The sequence below is a fragment of the Tamandua tetradactyla genome, chromosome 18 (genome assembly GCF_023851605.1).
Source record: "Tamandua tetradactyla isolate mTamTet1 chromosome 18, mTamTet1.pri, whole genome shotgun sequence".
NCBI lineage: Eukaryota > Metazoa > Chordata > Mammalia > Pilosa > Myrmecophagidae > Tamandua > Tamandua tetradactyla.
This window is the reverse complement of record NC_135344.1, coordinates 32,141,163-32,165,873: the sequence shown is the minus strand read 5'-3', so window position 1 is coordinate 32,165,873 and position 24,711 is coordinate 32,141,163. Positions and strand designations below refer to the sequence as shown.

At 43.8% G+C, this 24,711-nt stretch overlaps 1 protein-coding gene across 1 annotated transcript in view; it reads left to right on the top strand.

Moving 5' to 3' along the window:
• The first annotated feature begins 7,820 nt into the window (after positions 1 to 7,820).
• Positions 7,821 to 24,711, top strand: part of MAPK4 (mitogen-activated protein kinase 4) — a 155,656-nt gene continuing 138,765 nt past the window's right edge. Inside the window, exon 1 of the mRNA XM_077135459.1 lies at positions 7,821 to 8,016. The gene's annotated coding sequence lies outside the window, so the exon portion shown is untranslated. The remainder of the gene's footprint in view (positions 8,017 to 24,711) is intronic.

Sequence of the window (24,711 nt, the reverse complement as noted above, 5' to 3'; positions counted from 1 at the left end):
AATCAACAGATTTGCTTCCAGAAAATCAAACCAAAGTGGGGAGCAGGTATGAACAATTTGTAAGTAAGTCCTATTTGTAGTTGTACAGAGAGAGATGGCCATTTCTTATATCGTTTTAGATCCTGGAATTTCCTGAGAACTGTTATTCTGTGAAACAATTTCTTGAGGCTAAGACTCATAGTAAATGAGCTGAATTAATTCACACATTCTTGGAGAAGTTAAGCACATTACCTTTAGCTAAAGACGAGTCACTGTGACATACTGGAGTACACTCTAAAAACACACCGACAACAGTAGTTATTGACATACAAGTATATACTCCTAGTAAATTTACTAATCCTTCCTTTCTTTCCTACTAAACACAAATCCTGGCCAAGAAATAACCTTTCTAGGGATTCATTTTGTGTGCAAACTGTTTCCAGAAAGAATACTACTTTCTGAAAGATCTTAGATTGTATATTCTATGTCAGTTGAGTAAGATCTGCCTTCTGATATGTGATAGTTGATTGCCTCAGTGAATTAACTGGAATTTATTATGTTTCGCTGGAGATGTATGTGTTCATATGTGTGGGTTGTTTATATTAGAAGTATTAAAAACACATTTGTATTTAATCTCCTCAGCCACAGAAATCTTCCATAAAGATTCCTCATACAAGCTGGACTGCTCATAAGAGCTGCCAATACTAGTAAAACTCCCGATGCCTTGAACAGAGGCTGGCTTCCACGTGTGACTGGGTCCTAGAAGCTACAGTCTCTTCCAGCCTGTACAGTCATTTTAAGATGCTGGGCTCCATAAAGCCGGAGGTAATTACAGATGACGCAAGAAAAAAAAAAGTTATGTCAAAGCTCAGGAAAAAAAAATTTGAGGTTTATCGTTCATGTAAAAGCACAGAGGGAACAAAAATGACGACAACAACCCCATTCTGCTCAAGTGCAATTACGGCAGCACATTTCCCAGCCTAGAATTGGGAGAGCAAGTTGGAAAGAGAGAGAGAAATTCAATTCCATATTTGCTGAGAGCTTATGGAGATGGTGAGAGAGGCTGCCGTCCAATCCATCAAATCCACCTGTATGTTTAGAAACGCTGGGGCCGTAAGAATGCCAAGCAGGGAAAGCGGGGGTGGGGGCGTGGGGATGGGGGAGTGGGGGGAGGAAGGGAATAAAATAGGCCAAGTTTAAAATGTTTGATAACTCGCTGTCTTGTCCACTGGGGGTCAGCCATCAGGGCACGAATACAGGATACCATTCTAAGCATGTAGCAAGCACTCAATAATTAATTGACTGGGGTGAATATTAAAGAAATTGATTTCAAGGCTCCTGGTTGCCAGCAACCATATTGGCTTGTCGTAATGTTTGTTCAGGAATCTAGAACAACAGTGTATGCTTACTGAAGGCTTTTGAAATTGAAGGATGAAGGTCATGGACCACTGTGGGGCTCATTAGGTCAATTAGGTACCAACTAGACCCAGGCAGTAAGTTTTATGTTCTTAGTAGTATTGGCTACTCATCATTTGGGTTACTTTTATTGATTTTTTTTTTTGTATGCTGTATGGCAGGGTCCAATTTTGTTATTTTTCCATGTGTGTATCCTGTTATTGCAGCACTATTTGTTAAATGTTTGTTTGTTTATTTGTTTTTTGGGAAAGCGCATGGACCGGGTATCAAACCCGGGTCCCCTGCACGGCAGGCGAGAATTTTACCACTGAACAACTGAGTTATTTTAAAAGCATGAGCCACTGGTGATGATGAGGAGAAAAACTCAAATTTGGCACCATGTTTCGGGGAAAAACTCAAATATATTCTAACAATAGTAGATTGTCTGTAGAAGAGAATTAGCATATTTTAACAGCTCAGGAGATGAAGAAAAGTGAATTGTAAAAATGAAATGAGAAGAGATAGAACAATTGGGTCTTAGTATGTTCAAGTTTCTACACAAAGGGAGAGATTGGGATAGAGACTCTTAAAAAAATTTTTTTTTCATGACCTACAGCTAAGAAAACCATCTGATGGTGTGCTCTGGTGTACACAGGTAGCTTCCCACATATATTTAGCTGAAATAAAAATTTATAAAGTGATAGTCTTACACCGTAAGATGAGCTCTGCCATTTTCTATTCTATGTCCTTGTTTCAGAAACACTGGCGTGAACTACCAAGTTGATTCCATAGCCTGTGCTAGGTTATGACCTATAGCTTGGAAAACACAGGGCTGGGTGAGATAAAGCCAGGGCAGGGAACATGTTAGAATTTGTGTGAGGCTTTGTCACGGGTTGGAAGGTGAGAATGCTGGGATGGTCCAAGCTAGTCAAGAAGCTTCTGGGAAGATAGCAGGCTGAGAAGTCTGACCCTCCCTCTGGGTATCAGATCAGAGTCAAGATCTGCCCCAAACCACTGTACACGGGACACCCAGGTTGACTTGCCTTGAACGCCTCGCAGAATTTCCACCCAAACTTGTGAGATCACGAGCTCCTGGGAGGGCCTGAGGGGTTGGTGGCTGGTACCACTGAGTGATCCTTGAAAATGCTCCCTTTGCATGGTTACAGTTTTGTAGATTTCACAATTAATTTACACATTAGGGTCTCAACACTTACGTGTTTAAAATGCCATAAGGGCTTTCCATGACACTTAGGTGTCAAAATCCAAAATCCTTGCCCACAAGGCCCTGCATGAGATGCCATGCCTCCCTCTACAGTTTCACCTCCGGCTGCTCTCCCTGCCACCTGCCCCCTGCCCCACCCCCCGACTCCAGCATTCCAATCTTCTTCTTAGCCTTCCTTCATCCTGTTCCTTCTACTTGAGCTACCCTTCCTCTGGTCCATACCCAATTTAAATGTGGCTCCCCAGGAAGTTTTTCCTGATCCCCAGATGAGATTAGGTCTTCCTTTGTATTAGACCCTTAATACAAGAAAAATCAAAATCAATTATTTGTGTAAGCATGTATTTTAATAAATATCTCCCTATTAAGTGTGAGCTCCATTTAAAATCAGTGGCTGAATTGGATAAAATAAGAACAACTGTATTACATTACTATGGAAGTGCACTCAATTTTCTTTGAAACTTTTTAGAATAAATCTCTCTTTTTTTTTTTTTGCTTGGGCAGACACTGGAAATCATACCCAGGTCGCCAGCATAGCAGACGAGAACTCTGCCTGTTGAGCCACTGAGGCCCACCCTAGAATATAGATTTTTTTTTTTTTTGCATTGGCAGGCACCGGGTATCGAACCCAGGTGTCCAGCATTGCAGGTGAGACCTTGGCCTGCTGAGCCACTGTGGTCTGCCCCCTAGAATATCTTTTGAGTTGTGTTTGTATCTCCTTTCACATTGATAATGTTTACTTTTGTTTCCTTTCTTTTTTCCTTTATCAGGCTTCCAAAGAGTTTATATGTCTATATGTTGTATAATAAATATGTTTTTAACAAATAGTTTATATGTTTTACATAAATAAAGAAAACTTTGCCTCTTCCTTTTCCATATTCATATCTATTATTTCATTTTCATGTCTTACAGCTTATCTTAGTCTCTAAAACAACGTTCATAATAGTGGAAGCAGCAAGCATCTCTGTCTTGTTTCTGAATGTAGTGGAAATGGCTTTAGTACTTTACATTTTGTATGATGTTTCTAGGTGTTTTGATTCATGAGCATTTACTATTCCCTAAAGGGGAGTAAAGTTGGATGAAAACTAGAAGAGTGTGGTGTCCAGGGAGCTAAGGGGCAAAAATGTACTTCAAGAAGAAAGGATTGTCCTTGGGATCTGTCCTGTAACTACATGTTGAAGAGTGCTCTGAAAATTATTGCTTCATTCTTTCTCTGCTTTGTATTTATGTTAAATTATACAATAAAAAATTTAAAAAAAGAGAAAGGATTGATTAACGATGTCAAATGCTGTGTAAGTCAGTAAAATAGAGCTGAATAATTAGATTTTAAAACATGAAGATCACTGATAACCTCAACAAGAGCAATTTTCATGAAGTAGTGATTAGGATAGGTTAAAGAGAAAAGGAGAGGAGGAGAGGAATTGAAGTGGTGGGTGGCCTGGTTTTGTTTTGACCAGTAGTAGATGGCCTGGTTTTGTTGTAAAGGGGAGCAGAGAGATGGGGCAGCAGCTGGAGAGGAGGTGGAGTCAAAAGAGTTAAAAAAATTTTTTTTTAAGATGGGAAAAATTAAACCTTGTTTGAAAGCTGCTGCTTCTGATCCAGCAGTGAGGAAAAACTCACTGATCAGAAAAGAGAGGGGAGCATTTATGGAGTGAGGTCCTTGATGAAGTGAGAGTGTGGGATGGGCTCTTGTACATAAGTGGAGGAGGACTTTAGGTGGAGTAGGGACGGTTGGTCTACAGCAACAGGACGTAAGGCAGAAAGTGACAGATGGGGACAGATGTTGGTAGGTGAGTCATTGGAGTCACCTGTTGTTTCTGTTTCTCACTGCCCTCAAGGATTTCCTTACGTGGTTCCCCTGAACATCCCCAGGTTTGGAATCACAGGTGGATAATCGGAACCAAAGCAACCCAGACACCCTATTGCTTCCTTCGCCCAAGTCCATCCCTGCATCTTGGATCTCACTTCTCTGCAGATGAGAAGAGAGTTTTAGAGCAGCCTGGGGCAAAAGTGAAGAGGAAATTCATTCTAATTTCTAAGCCCTAGGTCTCAGGCCTGTGCCACTTCCCTTTTGCAGAGGAGGGGGAGAAGGGGGAGGAGAGGGGAGGGGAGGGGAAGGGAGGTCTGGCCTTTCCCCAAAGGGAGCAACCTCAGACAGGGAGAAGGGCATCTGGTGCAGTGTAGGCTTGTTTATGTGCCCCTGTTGGGGTGGGGGTGGGGGTTCCATCTTCTAGAAATCGTGGTTTAGTTGGGACCTCGGAGTGATTAGTTCTTACCCCTGGGGGAGAGGTCACAGGCAGAGTCATTGACCCTGATGCCAACATGTCAATGGCACGATGGCATAGAAGGGCTGGGGTGGGAAACAGTTGTGTTAAATAATCTAAGTCAATTCCCTTCCTCCATCAAGGCCCAAGTCAAAAATGGGTGTCATGAGAGGAGAATGTGGACACTGTGAATGTAATTAACAGCACTACAATATATATGTGACTGTGGTTAAGAGGGGAAAAGTTAGGTTGTACAAATGGTAACAGAATAATTATTTTTAAAAAATTCATGGAACTATACTACATAGTGAACCTAAGTTAAACCATGGTCTAGAGTTAACAGTACAATTATAAAAATGTGCTTTCATCAATTGCAAAATTGTTCCACACTAATGCACAGTATTCATAATGGGGTGGTATATAGGAATCCTGTATTTTATGCATGATTACTCTGCAAAACCACAACTTCTTTAATAAAGAAAAAGGAAAAAATATATAAAAACAGGTGTCCTTAGAAGAGAACTTGGCTGGCACACTATTTTTTAAAATTATAACGAAATATCCTAAGTGAGGCAGGCATGGCACTTTCCTCTTTGATGCAGGAACCCCATACCCATGCCACGCCCTCCATTGGCACCCTTGGCCTGGCCACTGAGGTGCAGCTTGCAGCACCCAGCCATAGGCAGCGTGGAGGTGGAGAAATACTGGTATACTTTTTCCCTGGAATATAAGAAGTCCTTAAACAGAAGGACCTCGTGATCTTTCCAGCTCCTGGCTCTGTGCAGTGATTTTCTAGGGACTTGCCCCTACCTCTGCCAGTTGTTTCTTTGAGTCTTCACTATGGGTAAAAATAAGAATCTGCTTCCTGACAGCAGCACCCAAAGGAGAAGGACACCATGTGATATGGGGTCTCAGGTGTCTGGATAAACCCAATATGGGGTCTCGGGTATCTGAATAAATACCCCATTTCCTATTCGTTTCCCTCACATTGTGCGGTAATGAACTCTGATATTAAAAGGCGTATTTCACAGTCTCTTGTCCCATAATTTGGAGGACAGCCATTCACTATGCATGAGCCATTCACCGATGCTCATCACAAAGGGAAAATTACATTTTCCTAGTTGCCAAATGGAAGAGATAAATCATCTCACGTGGACAAGCACGTTGCTCCCAAGAGCAGTTTCACAGACCCAAGACATTGATCGGAAACACCCTGGGGTGGGGATGGGGGAAGGTGTTCCCATGGGTCAGGCTCTTTATTCAGCCTTCCCTGACCCTCCCTGCATTGCGGGGTGCCCTTTCCTTCTCTGTCAACTTGGGACAAAATGAGCATCTTCCGGGCCTCTTATTCTTCCTTTGTAGAAGAGATGTTATAAAAATGAATAAATCAACAAGGAACATTTCCTACTTATGCATTCCCACTGAACTGATGTGTATTTGTAATGAAAGTTAGGGAAGCAAAATGTTAAATGTTCTCTTTGGGGGAGATACATTGGGATGTTTTTCCACAGATCAGTTTCCACAGATACAAACTCGCTCCTCATCCCACCTTTTATACTAATGAATGCCCAGATTACACAGTCTATAATTTAGCATATAATCCTAAACATATTACCTATATACATTGGTATGAATTGCATTTTATCACAATTACAGCTATCATTTATGACCCTTTCTATGGCCATTGGTATGCTACCCACTTAATGCATTTTCCATTATGATCCCACAATTTTTCATTTTTCTATTGTTGCCCATGTTACAATTAGTGCAATTATATGAGGCATATGTCAATTATTTCAACAAGTATTTATCGAGCTCCCTTATGTACCTAGAATTGTACTAGGACCTGGTGATTGGGGAGAAAGCAGAAATAACTATAGCACAAAGCAGACCCTATAAAGTGTCAAAGTGAGGCTCCCACTTAATGCTTTGGGAGTTGGGAGAAGGGATGGCTCATGGGCAGCTGGAGCCACTAGTAACTTCATTACAATATTTAGGTTTTCACATTTCTCTCTTCCTATAAAAGAGAATCTTCACCATCCGAATGGGTGCAAGCATTCAGTAAGGCACCTAATCACCGACGACCGCTTGGGCTTGCTGGAAGGCACCACATGTACACTGGTGATTACCAGTGTTGCGGATCTTTTGGTTTCTCCTGTTCCTTTTTTTTTTTTTTTTTTTGGTTTCCAAAGTGTTAGTTTCAGAGAGTGGAATGTTAGTTTTATCCCAGCGGTGCAAATGAGCGGACTCAAAGCCGGCTCCGGTCCCACGCACGTGCCTGTGATCTGTACCCCTGTCCCTCCGCCCCGGGTCCCCTCCGGTCCCGCGCCGGCTGGGCACGGCTCCACTCCAAGTCCTCACCGGGTTCCCTCCGGCTCCTTCTCTCCCACCCCAACCCCGGCCACTGCTCTAGCACTGGGCCGACCTGGCGGGTTGGCTGAGTTTCGGCCCAGGCTCGGGAAGACGCGGCTCCGGGCTCTGGGAGGACCCCGCTTCCAGCCCGCACGCCGCCCCCTTCCTCCCGGGCCGAGCCTGAGCCGGAACCTCCCCGGAGCAGCAGCGTGGGTTCCTAATGTGTCCCCGGACTCCAGGGACCGTGCGCCAGTGCAGGAAAGCCCGGCCACCCCCGCACTCGGAGAGCAGAGTCCGAAAATGCAGGCGCCGGGCTCCCCAGGTGAGGTTTCCTCCGAGGCGCTGAATGGAAACGGCTTTTCTACACTGCGCGCGCTCAGCCTGGGAGCAGCGCGGCCGAGAAGCCGGGGAGGCCCCGGCAGGGGGGAAGGTTGGGGGGGCGGGCGGACCGCCCAGGCCTGGGCTCCCCGCGCGTCGGCCGCCGCAGCAGGTGGGGGCCAGGCGCTGACGGGCGGCTCCGGCAGGGCGGCGGGGGCGGGGCCCAGCTCGGGGCGGAGCCGCGGCGGGGAGCGCGGGCGGTGCGGGCTGTGCGGGCCGTGCGGGCGGCGCGGGCGGCGCTGGCTGAGCCCGAGCCGAAGCCGGAGCTGGAGTCCCAGCCCTAGCCGGGAGCTGGGCTGTGTGTGCGCCGGGGGGAGTTTCGTTGCGCGCCGGGGCTGGGACCCGCCTGACCGAGCGCGCCGGCTCTGTGGCCGCAGACAAAGGCGCCGCTCGGGTCCTGGCGGCCGCGCACTCGGGGTTCTACCGCCGGTAAGTGGCTCCCCCCTTCGCTTGCTTTCTTCTCCCTCTGCCTGCTCCTCTCGGAGTTCAACCGGCTCTGGAGAAGACGTGGAGCAAGGAAGAAATGATACTCCTTTGCTTTCTCCTAACTCCCCATGTCACCTTTAAAAAAAAAAAAAATCCAAGCAAATACCAAACTAGCGAGTTTCCGAGCCGAGGGGTGTTTCCCGCGGGACCGACCCCTACCGCCCTTGGTGACCCATTCGCGCCGGGTCTCGTCCCTGGATCGGCTGGACGGATGGGAAGATTGCGGATGGGCTTCCCGGCGGGTGCGTGCGTGTGTGCACGTGGGGGGAGTTGGATAGGGACTGGACTCCGGAGGGGACACCCACCACCCGGGTCTGTCCGGCGCGTTTGGGGTCGCCGAGGAGCCGTTGGCTCTGCGAGTTCTGATTCGGCTATCGCCTGGGGACTCTGCCCCAGTCCCCTAGCATCCTCTCGCCTCCTTCCCTCCCTGTTCAAGGGTGAAGGCAGCGCCCCCCTCGTCCCAGCCGACCGAGGCGCCCACACCGACCCTCGGTGGCCGCAGGGCTGGGGCTCGCGGCGGGGCGCGCGGGAGAGCCGGGAGCGAGGAGGCTCGGCCGCTTCTCCCCGACTCGGCGATGCCGATCCCTGGTCTGCTGGCGAGGGCGGGCGGCTGCGGGCAGCTGCTCGGCTTTGACATCACAGCTTGGTCCCGGGCGGGCTTCCCCAGCTTCTTCCCGAGCTGCTCTCCATCAGAAAAGCGATCGGGAAGCCCGGCTGGCTTTTTTGCTTTTGTTCTTCCTGCAACTCTCCAGAACCACAGGAGAAGCCTCGGTGGGCGGATGCCCCAGGAGGGGGCTGTAGCGGAACCCCGGTGCGGCCCCGAGTGACAATTGGAGGCGGTGGCCACGTCCCGCCCCCGGGTGGGGAGTGGATTACGATCGCTGATCGATGCCGGGAACCGGCAGTGGGTCCTCGGCGTCTGGAATACGTGTGGTACCCGCCGCTACCGCGCGCTGTCACGAACCCTCCCAGCACTCTGGAAAGCGTTACCTCGAGATGTACCTTACCATTCTTGGATCTGTGCTGAGAACTTGATTAATGTCACCTCTGCCCCGGTTTTCCAAGGAGCAAGTTTTTCCGACTATTCTATTTAATCGTCATTTGCTGGGGGCTTACTACATGCAAGGTAGCTGTCCTATCATCCCCTCAATTTAATAGCTATTTATTGAGCACCTACTGTGTGCAAAGCTAATGTGCCATGACCTCAATTTGATGGATACTTATTGAAAACCTACTGTGCCATGACCCTCTTATTTTAATAGATATTTACTGATCACCTACTAAGTGCCAAGCAGCTTTTTGCCAAAGGGGTGTACTGTAAACCATTGGGAGGCATGTTTAGATAAGGGAAGGATAATAAATTGTCTTCAGACTTTCAAATCTTTAATTACACTTTCTGGAATGCTTGCACTTTGGTGTAGGAAGATATGGCACTATGGTTTGGGAGTAAGGTCAGAGTAGAGCAGTGTGGAATGATGAAAATTTCTCTGGGACCTATTTCCATCTCAGTTTCCTTACATAAATTAGTAATAAGGAAAAGTGGTTCCTTTGTGTAAAGGAATCCAAGATTAATAAACGAAAACCCTGACACTGAAAGGGTGCAGTCTGTGGTGGACATGGAAAGACATGAAAGGACAACCAACTGAACAAAGAAACTCACCCAAGGGAGAGGGGAGGGGAATTGCAAAGCCAGCGATAGCACCTGCAAACTGGAGTCAGTGGTGTTGGGGTGACAGTGTCTTGAAAATCCCATCTTTGACCATGGCTAGGGACTTAGGAGTGGAATAAGGTAGTCTGAGGCCCTTTCTGCTAAGAGATTTATTTTATTAATTAGATATTCTTGGGATCCTGAGTCCCATTGGAATATCCAGATTGGCAAGAAAATTGTGGGCCCTCAGTCTGTTGGCAAGTATTTGAGCACATACATTGTTGCACAGGCTATCAAAAGGGAAATGTCGTTTAACCTGTAGTCTGTCCTAAAAGACCTAACAGAGTTCTTGAGGAAGACACATAAAATGACAGCTTGGGCACCACGTATGAAAAGCCAAGAGCAAAATCCTCCTAGATTTAATGTCAGAGAAAAGAAATTTCCCCTTGTGGAACTGCGGTTTTCCATTTATTGGACAGTGAGAACTCTCTGAATGCCAGTTCTACCTCTTCACCTCGGTCCCCAGCACTCCCAGTTCACTGCTTTGTCCCAGCCTCCTGGTATAATGAAAAGATCAGAACTTAAGAACTGATCTCCTTTTTAAGTTCTTTTAAAAACTACATTATATTACTTTTGTTGTGAACTCTAAAGCCCTCCTCCCTAAATCTTTCCTGGAAGTAGCCCCATTATGAAAGCTAAATAAGAAACAAGGTAAGCACTAGATGAATGGATTTGCTGGCCTTGTACATGTTTGTAAGAAGAGGGGAGGAAACCAATGGAGACCCAGGTCAGGAATTCATAGAGAAACTGTCCTTGCAAGATGGAGTAGGAGTCAGATAGGTAAAGAAGATGAACAAGACACCTCCTTCCCAAAGTGAGAAAGGTGTCAGTGAAAACAAACCATCTTTAGAGAGCTTTAGGAATTTGATAGATAGTCATCTAGAATAGTTTCCATTCATTCAACAAAGAAGCACTGCCCGAGTACTTTATTGTGTGTCCAGGACTCAGTGAATGGGGGGGTGGGGGTGGAGGCGGGGGCACCCAGCAGTATTGGGTTCACTGTGATCCCAGAGTCGGCAAGGACCCTTGACTTCTTTCTAGCTGTGTCCCTACCATTCTTTCAAGCATTCCTGGAGGTTTTTTCACCTGGGCTGAACTTGACTATAGTCTTCAAGGCCAAGAATGTAACTTCTTTTTTTCTCCTCTCTCTGGCAGGCTGAGGCAGAGTCTGTAGAATAGGTGACATTTATTTCAGTGTCCTCTATGCCCCTTTCTTCACCCTTTCCCTCCCTTATCCTGTCCTCTCTTCCCGTTTACCACTTTGAGCTGCTCCAGTCCCTTTCCCTAAATCACAACTGGTTTCAGGGGGAAAATAAATCTATCATCACTCACTTTCTCTTGAGTATGAATACAGGTCATCATGTTCTCTGTTCCAGGGGTCTTTGTACGTTAAGCCTCATTATGCAATGAAAGGCTTTGTCCACCGTGAGAGAGATTTTGGGCACAGACAGTGGGTGTTGGAAGTAATTGGACAGGAAGAGCGCCTTTCCTGGTGCTCCTGAAATTATGCCACCACCTACTCACTCAGCCACACTTGTCAAGGGCCTTTACAGTCCCATAACCCATCAGAGTGTGGACTCTTTGCTGCTTTCCATAGTGGTGTGATGGCTGAAATCCAACAGTAGCTCTCTGTAAGCCATCTGTCACCTGGCCTTTCTGTGCCCTACTCTAAGGCGTAAAGGTTTATCGATTGCCACAGGGAACCCTTGCTTCTTTACCGACACGTGCCCTTACTTTAAGGCACAACCTGAGCACTGTTGACATTGGGGGGCTGGATAGATCTTTGGTTTGGGGGCTGTCCTGGCATGGTAAGGTATTTAGCAGCACCCCTGGCCTCTACCCACTAGATGTCAGTAGCATACACTTCCTAACTCCCCAGTTGTGACAACCCAAAATGTCTCTAGGCATTGCCCAGTGCTTTCTGGGGAACAGAATCACTCCTGGTTGAGAATTACTGTTCTAAGGGGTGCTGGCTATTGTATATCATGGTGTGTATTTATGCCCACTTTTTCTGGGAGAGACCTTATTTTATGTACCCACTTCTATTCAATAAAGGTGACTTAGTAAATGTATAACTAACTTTGAATAATTAACCTTGTAGAACTTTCCAGATAAATTCATAAATGAGAATAACCATTCTTTGCCGGACCGTATATTGTAGTCTGGTCATCATATTAAGCCAATCTTTTGCGGCGAACACCACTACCAACAACACAATACCCCTCAGATTCTTCCCCTAGCATGTGACTGCTTTATATACCAGAAGTGTGGGCAGCAGAATCACCATTTCCCAAACTCTTAGAAATTGTTGTCAGCGGCCCACAAAGTTGTCCTCAACTTCTGTTTGGACGGTGGCTGGTGGGGTGGTGGTGGAGGGAAGAGGCAGGGCAGGATCCAGGTATGGTGGTACTAGAGTCTTATGTAATTTGAAGGGTCTTGTTTAAGAAAAAGACAGAACGACCAGGTGACCATGTTGCTAGGCCCCTCCGGGGCCTTGGAAGGATCCTGTGCAAGTGAGGGGCTCAGAGACCTAAGCTGCAATTGCTCCCTGGTAAAGTTGCCTCTGGGAAAGGTTTTCAGGACTGACTGAACAACAGTGGTTGTATGAGTAGGAAATGTGGGATTGTCTTCCACCTGTGACTGGCAGGAGCTGAGAGAAACTTCTCAAAGAATTAGCTTAAGTAGAGAGCATGGGTTGGAATGGAATTGTTAGATAAGGAGTGACCTGTATACTTCCTGCTCACAAAAATAAGAACTTCCATATCTTCAGCAACTCTAGTTCAGCATCAGCATTGTCTTTTCAGGATGGAATGAGAGGGGCAAGATTAGTTCAAGTTTAGTAGGAGGATCTGTGGGTTCCACTAGTGGATGGAAGTGACTTATTACACATTGTAAGCAAGGTTCTCCCAGTGTCCAAGTTATTGCTTTAGAAAGTCAAAGAAACTCTTTTCCAGATCACTATAATGGTATCTGAAAAGTTTACAATAAGATATCATCTCTAATTTGGAATACTGAAGCTTGGGATGAGACTTTTCCTTGTATTAAAATAGGTCAGTTAGCATGGAAATATCTTTTATGGTAGCTAACTCAAGTACTTAAATATTAAAAATAACACTTGAAACAAAAAACCCTAATAGTTCAAACTTTTCATTAATTCAGAATCTTTTTCCTTAGTTTGATGGCCTGGCTTCAATGAGGAAGAGAAAGTACTTTAAGCATTGCTTTAGTATGTAAATGTATCTGAATCTTTGTGAAACCCATCTGCCAATATGTCAATGTCTAGATTTAATAAAACCAGAAAGACTCTAAAAGATTTGCTGTGGGAGGGATTTTTTTTTAAAGCCAGTCTTCCTTGTGTATTTAATGGGTTTGATTTTTATAAAACTTTTCAGGTGTTGAAATCTGTTTGGAGGTCTTGTTTCAAATCTGTACACAATCATAGAGCAGAGAGTAGGCGAGTAATCTTGAAAGGGATTTTAGAGGTCACTGACCAGCCCTCCTCTCATCCCATTGTATAGATGGAGAGACTGAGGCTGAGAGAGGTTAGGTGGCATGCCAGTTAACTTAAAGGTCAGCAGAGTTGACCAGAAGCCAGGAGTTTGTCCCATCCTTTTGAAACTCAGTGCTGTTCTATTGTCTTAGCTTCCAGTGCCTGATAGAGGGAGGTCAAGGCAGGAAAAGGATTTGACACTTTGTCTCATTTCTAGGTTATTTAATCCTGATAGAAATAATAATCAATTCAGATTGATTACATCTGTACCCAAGGTATGTGTGCACCAGGCTGAACTAAAAAAAACCATGGAAAAACTGAACAGTGATTGATAGAATGAGTTTATTTTATAAAGCCTCTTTAAATGGTCTTTTACATTGTCTTTACAGTAAATAATTAGGATGAATTTTTTTTCTCTGTTTAGGACAGTAATGCATACTCAGGAAAAGTAACAAGAACAATAAAATATCCTACCTGTGCTCCTTGGACATCGATCATATTTTGTCATATTTATTTTCTAACATTTGCTTTCTCTGCTCATTTTAAAACACAACTGAAATCACATTGTATATATAATTTTAATTTTTATCTTGATTTAAAACAAAATTTAATGGTTGCATAATTCAGTACCTGGGAGCACGTGCATTTATCACAGCATTTTGCTAGTAATGGGCATTGAGTTTGTTTCCAGTTTCTTACTGTTGTGTCATTGCAGCAAGCAACTCTGTGTCCACACGTTTTCTACAATTTGGATTATTTTATTAGTATACATTCCCAGACAGTGAACCTACTCTACCAAAAGGTGTGAATGCACTATGTGAACCAATTGCTTTCCAAAAATGGTGTACTGGTTTACATTACAGTGATAGCATAGGGTATTTTGTTTTTTTTTGTAACTATATGATAAGGTGAAAAATATATCGTTTCCTTTATTTGCATTTTAGTTGTCAGTGTGGCTAAATATTTTTTTATAGGATTGTTATCTATTTGAATTTTTTGTGAATTATCTGGCCATTTTTCTATTTGAGTTTAGTGGTTTTTAAAAAAGAAATCTGATGCAGAAAATCTGTTTTTCACAGTAAAAACAGTATACCTTTGATTGCAAAGGTTTAATGGGCATTTTATGAAGTGTTCCATCCAATACTAATGTCCCATGATTCCATCAGTTTAAGCACCGTGTTTCAGGCCTATGAAGAGGATACTGTTACCATGTCCATTTACATACATGAAGAGTGATATAAAGAAAGATAAAATAACAATGATAGTCATATACACATCTAACCACTGTATAATACCTCTGGATCTTTGCCAAAGTTACCTGCCTCAGATATGCAGTTGGAATTTGAGGAGCTGGGTTTAAGAATATTAGCAGCTTTCTCTGAACTATGCTGCCTATTACTGAGAAGACTGGGGTATAGAACAGTTCTACCATTTCAAGCTTCCTCCCAGTAACTTTTATATCTCTTACCCTCTCTTCTGTATTTTCTGCCTTTGTTACTTTCCAGACTGTGCTCTTGAATAATTTCTTCTGATTTATTTTTCAAGTCATAATTTATCTCTCTAGCTGTATCTAAACTTCAGTTACTGAATTTCAGTTCTTGAATTTCTAAGTCTATTTCAAATCTGTAATGTTACTTTATGTTGTTTCTGGCTCCTGGTTGAAAATTTTAAGCACAGCTTTTATCTCCACGAGAGTAGCAAGCATAGTTTTTACATTCTATGTCTGATAATTTTTCCATCTGGAATACGTATGTGTCTTTCTTTTGTCTGTTATTTGTTCTGATTTTCGTGCTATGCGGGATATTGTATTTGAAAAATTATTATAAATGCCATGTTTAATCAATTTTATTATGTACTTTTTTTTACATTTTAATCTTTGAAATCAGGCTATATTTTATAATTGATAGAATCTTATGATTATGGTTCATAGCATTTTTTCACTGCTATGTAAAATAATAGTGCATCATATAATAATACATCTCAGATTTGATAAAATGCAATAATATTAAGGCTTGGGATGATGACAAGTGTTCTAGAGAGGATTTTAAATAGTTTATGCAGGTCTTTTGGGGTGCTAGCAATGTTGGATCATAATAATTCAATTTGGGGGCTTGAGATTTTCTAGGTCACCCAGATGACATGAGGCCATACTAGTTTAGTTTTCGTTTTCTCTTATTCCTAGGGTCTAGCTCTTTGAGGTCCCAACTCTTAAATGTGAAGGTACCAGGAGGCCTAGGCACCCCAACTCTACAGGGCTGTCAAAAGTGCTGCTCAGGCTCCTGCTGCCTCCTTTGGATTGGCAAGTCTTCCTCATGAGGTAAAAGTAGCCCCTTATACTCTCTGGATCACCTCCTCAGATGGTCAGCCTGAAATCCCTTCTGTCTTTTGGTTTAGCTTTTCAGGGTTTTTGGAAAGAATTTCAAAATATTTCATCCAGGGTAATTTCTAGTGTTTAGTGGGAAGGTTGGTTCAAGTTACTCCATCTTGCTGCTGGAAGGAGGTGGGAGGGTGTCTGGTCTAACTATCTTAGGTGACAACAGGAGAGGGGCATCACTCACCAGCTCTTCTTCCCACTAGTGACTAGAGAACTTTCTCCATCCACCTTCAACACACTGTCCTGGTCACAGCTGGAAAGCGGAGGTTGGTATGAATAAAAGTCCATAATCTGGACACAGCTAGATGTAGATATATTGCCCTACCTAGAAGGGCTGATTCCTCAAGCTTTTCCAGGTAAAGCAGGTGGCCTGGTATAGAAGGCAGTTGCAGGGATGGTGTCTGGAGCCTTGTCAGTCTCCACCGGGTGTCTTCCTCTCATCCATACCGTCTCAAGGAGGGTTGAGAATTTGGGGCCAAAGTGCTTTCTATTCCAGCAACTGTTAAGAAGAATATATAGGTTTATATATAGCTGCGTGTATTAACTAGGGTCTCTAGAGAAACCGAATCAGCAGGAGATATCTGTAAATATAAAATCTATAAAAGTTTCTCATATAACTGTAGGGATGTAAGAGTCCAAGAACTATAGGGCAGGCCATGAGTGGCAGTTCCAGTGAAGGTCCTCAGTGAACTTTCAGGAGAGGCTGGCTAAAACAAAAAGAGTCATTGTCTCTTCTGAATCCTCCTTAAAAGCCTTCCAGTGATTCGATTAAATGTCACTCATTACAGAAGACACTCCCCTTAGCTGAATGCAGTCAGCTGTGGATGCAATATGGTCATGATTTAAGTCCATGAAATATCATCACAGCAACAGAAAGGCCAGTGCTTGTCCAACCAGACAGTTGTGCACCACCACCTGGCCAATTTGACACATGAACCTGACCATCACACTGGGTAAGGAATTTTTTCATTCAGCTTTTCCATGTGGAAAGTAGGATTTCTCCCCAACAGCCAAGGCTGCTCCTTGTGGAGGCTGCTTGGGTCCAGGCTCAGAAGTCAAGGTGGCCTTCTTAGGTGAATCTCCTTGGAATATAATGTTCCAAAAGCAGCTTTGTCATCCTTTCTGGCTTTTAGAAGCCTATTCACATAACGTAGAGATCAGCAGCCATATGTATTTTCCCTTCTGTCCTACTCTAACTCATAGACGTTTTTGTCCCAACTTTCATGAATCCAGAGAAATTTGAAGTGAGGAAATTGTGTTTTCTGAGATATAAAAGGTTGAGCAAGGGGGCATAGAGTGGTGGGGATCTTCTGCCACTAGCATTTTGGGGGGCCCTTTTTCCAGCACTCTTATGTCTGAAATCTTCAGTGCTGGTCTCTTTCAGAAAATAGCTGCTGCCCAAAGAGCAAAAGGTCCACTCTCAGGCTTCAGGTGTATAGCTGTAGGGTAAAGGGAGGGGAGGCGTGGCAGCAAGGACCTGCCCCTCTGGAGAGGACCTGGCCAGAATGATTTCCCCCACCAGCATTTTAGAGACCGTCTCATACCGTGGAACCTTTTGGGTATTCTACAGTGATTTATCCAGCTGATTTTTATTTTAATTCTCCAATATTTCACATACAGTAAAAGAATATATAAAAACCTAGTTTACCAGATTGCTAGAACAGCTCTGTCCCTCCATTTCCAGTCTAGATTGTGACTGATCCCTTCGGGAAGAAATAATAAGTGCCTTAATTACCTTTGAAGGGGCAAATTTTCTACTCTTCCAGAAAAGATACCCTTCGTGATTGTTTTTACAGGCAAAATTGCTAGAAAGCCCCACCAGCCATAGGAATTTATGAGCCATGATGTCTGAAAACTCTTGAGCCTGAAATGAAATAAAGTGATTCCTGCAGCATGATTCCCTTTAGGTCCAAGTCCAGCTTTCTTTTATTTATCAGTAGCTTGGGCTCTTAAGCTGACTTTTCTAAAAAGGTGTACTTATTTGAGCTCCATCAAGGCCATTTTCTATATTTCTATGGTCAGTTTTTCCATTTATTTGGATTTGAGTTTTTTTCCCCAGCGATTTTAGTACCATCTTGCTTTGATCTCACTTAACATATGTGAGAGCCGCAGGGAGTTCAGACAATTAACTGAGCAAATTCCTGTACTTGTCATAGAGACCAGGACGTCACCCTCAGGATGTTGTCGGTTTTAAAGCATCCTGAGTTTTTTAGAGGACTTGCAACAGTAGAGTATTATAGCTCTTTCAAAAGGAAAAAAGGGATGGAGAAATTCATAAATGTGAAATGATTTTATTTGTAAGAGGAGAATAGGGAAGCTGATTGCAGCAAACCCTTTAGGAAGAGGAGGTGAGTACAGTACTTCAGTGAACTGCTTTGAGCTTTCTGAATCGGAGGAGAGAGAATGAAAAATTACTTGACCAATTATTATAGAGTTCTAATACAAGCAGTGTAGGACTGGAGAGGGCTGAACTGAACCACCCATCTGCAGTGTAATCAAGTTAGTGAAACATGACATCCACGTGATAGGACCAAGACCATAGGCTGTGCAGAGTAAGGAGAGAGAGAGTTCTTTACACTGTTAGTGAGAGTATATTCTGGAATAGTCCTGGGCATGTTGCCACCTGAATAACTGCCCCTTTTTCTGTACTTTACCGTCTTCTTGAGTTAAATGGCAATTAAAGATGGCAGAGTCTTAGATACTTATTAATTTTGCCAGGACTTTCGATGAAGGGTGATAGGGAGTGTGAAAAGTGAAAATGTTCTTAGTTTATTTAAGTACTTCAGTTAAAAGCTCAAAGCCTTGTATCTAAATCTGCGTTCATGCTTTCATTCTTCAAAAGTTATCCAGTGAATTTGTTAATCCTGAAAACCCCCTTGTCTTGTGGGCAGTCTTTGAAAGTGAAGGCGAAATGCATTTATGGTATAAAAAATCGCCTGGCTTTTCTCTTCAATTTATTCTAAAGCAAATCCCCAGAACCAGAAATAGAAAAAATCTATTTCTCAGCCCTTTCACTACTGACTTTTCTCTCTTATTTAGCCAGAAAACAATACAGTGTTTTACTCTACACTCCCAAGTTCAGGATTTGGCTTCCATAATATATTAAATAACCTTCTTGTCTTCCATTCCACCTTTCCTCTTAGTAAGAAATAATCAGAGCAGGATTTGGCTTCCATAATATATTAAATTTAATTATCACCACTAAAAGCAATACCAGATTTCAGTAATATAAAACTATATTGACTTAAACTTAGATGATTTGAAATAAGATCTTTCCTTTCCAGTAATGGATACTTAAAACAGGGCGCATTGTGTAGCCGTGGATCCTGGAGCAGCCCGGGGGCACATGTGAACAGGGCCGATTACAGTGCAATCAGAGGCTTGTTTCTGGAAGGGTTAGCAGGGCTAAAGTAAGAAGTACCTGAAGATTGATGTGAGGGAAAGGATTTTTAATTTTTATTTCATACCTTTCTCTTGTCTTTCATTTTAAGAATAAGCACATATTATTTTTCAGTATATTTATTTCCCATTAGTTTTTTTTAATTAAAATTTTTTTTAAAAAATACCAAAAAACACCAAACAAACGCAAACATTCTTAACTTTTGATCATTCCATCCTACATATATAATCAGTAATTCACAATATCATCACATAGTTACATATTCATCATCATGATCATTTCTTGGAACATTAAGCACCTATTTTTAATGGGGGGGGGGGGGGTAGAAATGAAAACTCCAAAGGTGGAAAAAAAGGAAAAGAAGCTGCTGTGTATCAGATTCTGTTAGCTCTGAATTTAACCTCTAGACTTCTTTCTCAGTGGAAATTCTGGTTTTTATAGATCACCGGATCAAAGTCTGTGGGAACACACGATCAGTGCATATAATGTATAACCTTCATAGTTTGTGTAGCTTACATTGCACAGCATTTTGTAAAGCTTCTTAGGGCCATTGTCTTCCCTGAGCCTCCCGGTGGCACTGTCTCATATGTGGGGTCGATATTATGTGATCTTCACTGTACAATTGGGAAAGCTTGGGGATGGTCAGTGGCCTGTCTTAGATGACATAGTTCCAGGCAGATAAGTCCAGGATTAGAAACCAAATTTAATTCCTTGTTATTCAGGGTTCCCCATCCGCAATGGAAATTATTATTTATTCTGGGCATTCTTTCTTTAAGCACGCCAAGCTGCCTTCCCTATGGTTTTGTGCCATAGCACCTATTTCATTCTGTCTTGAATCATCGTTCGATGTATAATTTTTTTCCACATTAATTTTACCAGCATAGGCTGTCTTTCTTGTCTAATGCATTATCGTCATGTATTTGTTACTTAATCTTTGTTTTATGGAATTGGATACTTATTACTTTCCCAAATATAGAAATATTCATTTCTAGGGAAACAAAAGTAATGAGTTCAGCCATTTGCACAAGACTAATATCATTATCCACAGAGAATTAGAATCACATGTTGTTTGAACTGGAAGAAAATCATCTTCAGGAGTGTTTATTCCCTTGTTTTTTAAATGAGGAAACTGCTGATCAAATAACTTGCTCAAGATCACCCAGGGAATTCAAAGCACCTAGAGCCCAGATCTGTGAACTTCCAACCTGTCCCTCCTCCTGCTGCAGAAGTCCTTGCAGAGAATCATTGTCTTGGTGAATGGTCAATTCTGGCAAAAAACAGGTCACACTAAATTAAAACACCAATTGAAGAGGTAATCTCAGCAAGAAGAGGCTGTGTGAGTTAGTTTTTCAAAGTTTTAATTAATAATTTTTCAGGCACAATTCTTCTAAAAGCAACCGTACTCTATACACCTCAGCGTTTCCACAAAAGGATTCACAGTAGATGTCCTTTAAGTATTCCCCACCATGTGCATTTGCAATAGAGTGGACTCGCCCTCACTTGTTGGGTAAATCAAGGCACACAGCATCAGGTTGTGAAATGAGGAATTAACAGTGTCTCCATCTTACCTGCAGTTTCTTAAAATGTGAGCCATTTCTGGCTGGTGAGCGAACCAGCATCTTCTGCAGGGAGTAGAAATTACTGATCCTAAATTCTGCTCTGGGCACCAGAGTGCTCAGAAGGATCCCAGTTTTCAAATGTGCTGAGAACAGGGAGCTGAAAGAATTTTTGTGGGGAGCTACCAACAGGAGAAAGAGCAGTGCCTGAGATGAAATTTCAAAGGGGGAGCCAGCCCTCAAGGGTTTAGGGACTGTGGAAGTCCCTAGGATGAGATTTGCCATGAAGGCAGTGGAATGCAGTTTGTATGAAATATATGCATTCTGTGCCAAGCCTTGTTGGCTATATACCATCCTAGATGGCATGGGCTCCGGGAGGCATAGTTGTAAAGGACATCGTGATAATGGAGGTGTCTGAAAATTCACCTTGATTTAACAAATGGTTAAGGGAGGGGCTTCGGGAAAACGGCAGCGAAAATGACGAGAGACAGGCCCTGCTTTCCTGGAACTTAGAGACTGTGCCGTGCTTTCCAAATTTGTCTGTATACTGGAATCACCTGGGAAGCTTCAAAAAAAAAAAACTGATGTCTGTGCCTGTTCCACCACCCCAAAGCCTGTGATCTAATTGGTCTGGAGTATGGCTTGAGCTTTGGAATTTTTAAAAGATAGTTCTGAAGTCCAGACAAGTTTGGGAACCAGTGTAGTTCTCAGCCTTGACTGTATTAGAATCATCTGGAGGATGTGCGTGCATGCGTGTGTGTGCGTGTGTGTGTTACGCGTAGCTGCCCAGGCTCCAGCCCTAGGGACTAAATCAGTAATTGGTGTGGGTTGGGTCCAGACATCAGTATTCCTTAATATGGTAGTCCTCAAAATTGGCTGCACATTGGCATCGTCTGGGGAGTTTTTAAAATACTAATGCCTGGGCCCCACTGCAGAACTTCTGGTTTAATTGGTCTGAAGTCTGGCCTGCGTTAGAATTTTTTCAGAGGCCTCAGGTCATTCTAATATGCAAGCACAGTTGCAATCCACCTGGTTTGTGAGTGAGACCAGGCTTTTCTAAGTGTGCATGGTAAGTGTTCAATAAAAATAGATTAAGTATGAAATGAAAGACAAAGAGGGCTTACAAGAAATGCTAGTGCTAAAAGTTGTACATTTCTGTTTTTGTTTTTTTTTTAACATTTCAGAAGACCTGAATATATTAGCTATGATCTGTAAGGTGAATTGCAAAACCTGTTAAGTTCAGCTCATGACCATAGTCTTTATTGTGGCTACCAGTGGAATTTTCAGCCAAAACTGACAGCCAAGATCTTTCTAATTGCTGTGCTCCATTGTACCTACTTCTGGTGGAGTGGTAGATCTGCCTGCCTTGCTCTTGATGTGTCTAACATCAGTGGAGAAAAATAACCAGAATGGACTCCTGTCAAATCACGATTCTCCAGCCAAGAGATTTAGCCTTAGGTGAACTCTGCCCAGTTCAACAAGCATCTGCATGCTGCCCAGGGTTAGCACCGAGGGAGCGCCCCTGAGCACAGAGCACACGTGGTGCCTGGCGTCCTTTGTTCCTTAAGTGATGCTTGTTTAGTCCTAGGGGCAAGGGGAGGGAAGCATTGCCACATCTGGCCCCCAGGTGAATGCAGCAACTTTCAGCTCTGGAGAGGTGTGACTGTTATCAGGCAGAGAACTCACCTGCTGCAATCTGAACTGCTCCTTAAGGTCTTTGAAGGGTCCAGGACAGTGTTCTCATTTTGAGTGTGCAATCTGAATCAACTGGATGTTAAACTACTTGCTGGGCCATCCCTCGGAGTTTTTGATTCAGTCGGCCTGGGATGGGACCCGAGAATTTGTACTTTGGACCCCTTCCCAGGTAATGTTATACTGCTGCAGGGGCTACCCTTTGGAAACCACTGCGCTAGGGGGAAGCATATAGTGATGACACCTGTGTTGTTTAGAAAAACAAAATTATACCTTTGCTGCTACTCTACTTGATGGTCACTGAGATCAATCAAATGAGGTCAAATGAAATCACCTCTCAGCCACCTGCAAGATTGGTAGTTTAATTGCTTTTTTATTTTTATTTTTTAATTTTATTTTATTATTTTTTTATTAACGGAAAGAAAAAAAAAGAAAGAAATTAACACAACATTTAGAAATCATACCGTTCTACATATGCACTCAGTAATTCTTAACATCATCACATAGATGCATGATTAATTGCTTTTTTATAAATGAGAAACACCTCTTCTGTGCTAGGTATTGTGCAAGCTTTGCTGCTATATGAAAGAGGAAGATGTGGTCATTATCTGCAATCTGAGGGGTGGGCGATGGACCAGCAGAGAGGACCACAGTCCTATTCCCTCTGTGCCCTGTAGAGGGAGCAGCTGGGGCTGCCCTAGGAGGGCAGGAGGGAGTGTGACTCAGAGGCTGTTCCAGGAGCAAGTGATTGATTGCCTGAGCTGAATCTTGGAGGAAGATCAGGCGTTGCCAGGTTAAGAAAGTGGGGTGGCTATCCCAGGAGCCACACGGGCAAAGGTGAGAGAGGGCTCGAGCAAGCATTGCTTGGAACCACATGAGGTTTAGGATGACTGGAACTTAGCCTGGACAAGCTGGAAGAGGCCAGATCCTGGGGCCTGTACTGTCCTTGGGGCTGACCTGCAAGCCAGGGAGGTCACCGAAGGGTTTTCCGGCAGGTGAGCAGCAGGAGCAGATTTGCCTGCTCATGTGCTTGCACTGTGGCGCGGGGCGTGGAGGGCACCTGCGCCTGCAGGATTCCCGGGAGGTGCTCAGGAGCCCTGTGGGAAGCGAGAGGGCTGATCCGAGGTTGTCTACAAGGCCATAGGGGACGTGACCAATTTCATTTACATCATCTTGTCCTTGCATCACCCTCTGCCTCTGCTCAGTATTTCAAACTCTTCAAAGCCGTTTCCACTCAGTCCATTAACTGGCCTTGGAAGCATCTACAATGTGGTTCTGGGTAATTAGTCTTGTGATTTCCCTAAACATATATTTTTAAATTCAAGAAAAATTAAGTTAAAATGAACTAAAAGGGCAGCCTTGGAGCAGGTGAGCCACAGATATGCAATCACTTGTGGAACTGTGTGGGGCAGTCCCACCTGCTGAGCCTAGAGGAGGTGGGAGAGGAACTTCTCTGCTTAGGTTGTATCTGTTGGAAAGCTCTTCATTTTTCTTTTCTGAAACTTGCTGGGAGTCATGCCTCTCTCTCCTGCTTCTACCTTGAGAACCACCCAGCTACCTGCGGCAGCAGCTGTTCCCCACCTCCTGCCACCTCCACATTAAGTTTTGGGGCTTAGATGCATAGAACCCTCAAGATATCTCTAGTGCTGGGCAGTGTGAGGACATAGGGGTGTCCACTCCATGCCCACCACGGTTGCATTTTGCAACTAGTTTTGCATGGAGGAAATGGAGAAGAGGGCTACAGTGAGCTCGTTGAGTGGTAGGGACAAGTGCAGAAGGAGTTAGAGAAGGGAGTGAGTTCTCATCTGTCCCTGGCCCAGTTAAAAAAAATAATAAACCCCACAGTGATGGATTTCACTCATGGTGCTTCTTACTTCCATCTGGTAATGAAAATTTGATTTGTGGTTTCCTCTCATAGGGCTCTTCATCGCACTGTAATTGATACGTCTCTAACAAGTGGCTCTTGTGGAAATCAATTCTGACAAGTTTCAAAAGCACCCAGAGAGCCTCTTGGGGATTTTTGCAATCCTGATCTCCTCCTTCCAGCTTGGGTGACACCATCAGCTGAGGTAGGGGTCCCTCAAAAGCCTTCAGATGCTGCTCTTGGGGGATAGGTGTCACACTGGATGGATTAATGACAGTTGTCAATGAGCAGAGTCTGTGCTCTGAGAAGATGCTGTCAAGATTTATGGTCATCTTTGTCAAGGTGGCTTTCCTGCTTCAAATCAACACAATGTGGGATCAGAGTATCTGACAGAAGCTGGCTGCCCACCTCAGATTGCAAGGGTGGGTAAGAGCAGAAGATAACGGGCATGACCCACTGCTGATATTTGCCTAAGTAGCTGGTCAGAAGAAGAGAGATCCTGTCCAAATAGACACTGCATGCCACATGAGGGCTGTCTCTGACATTTTGCTGTA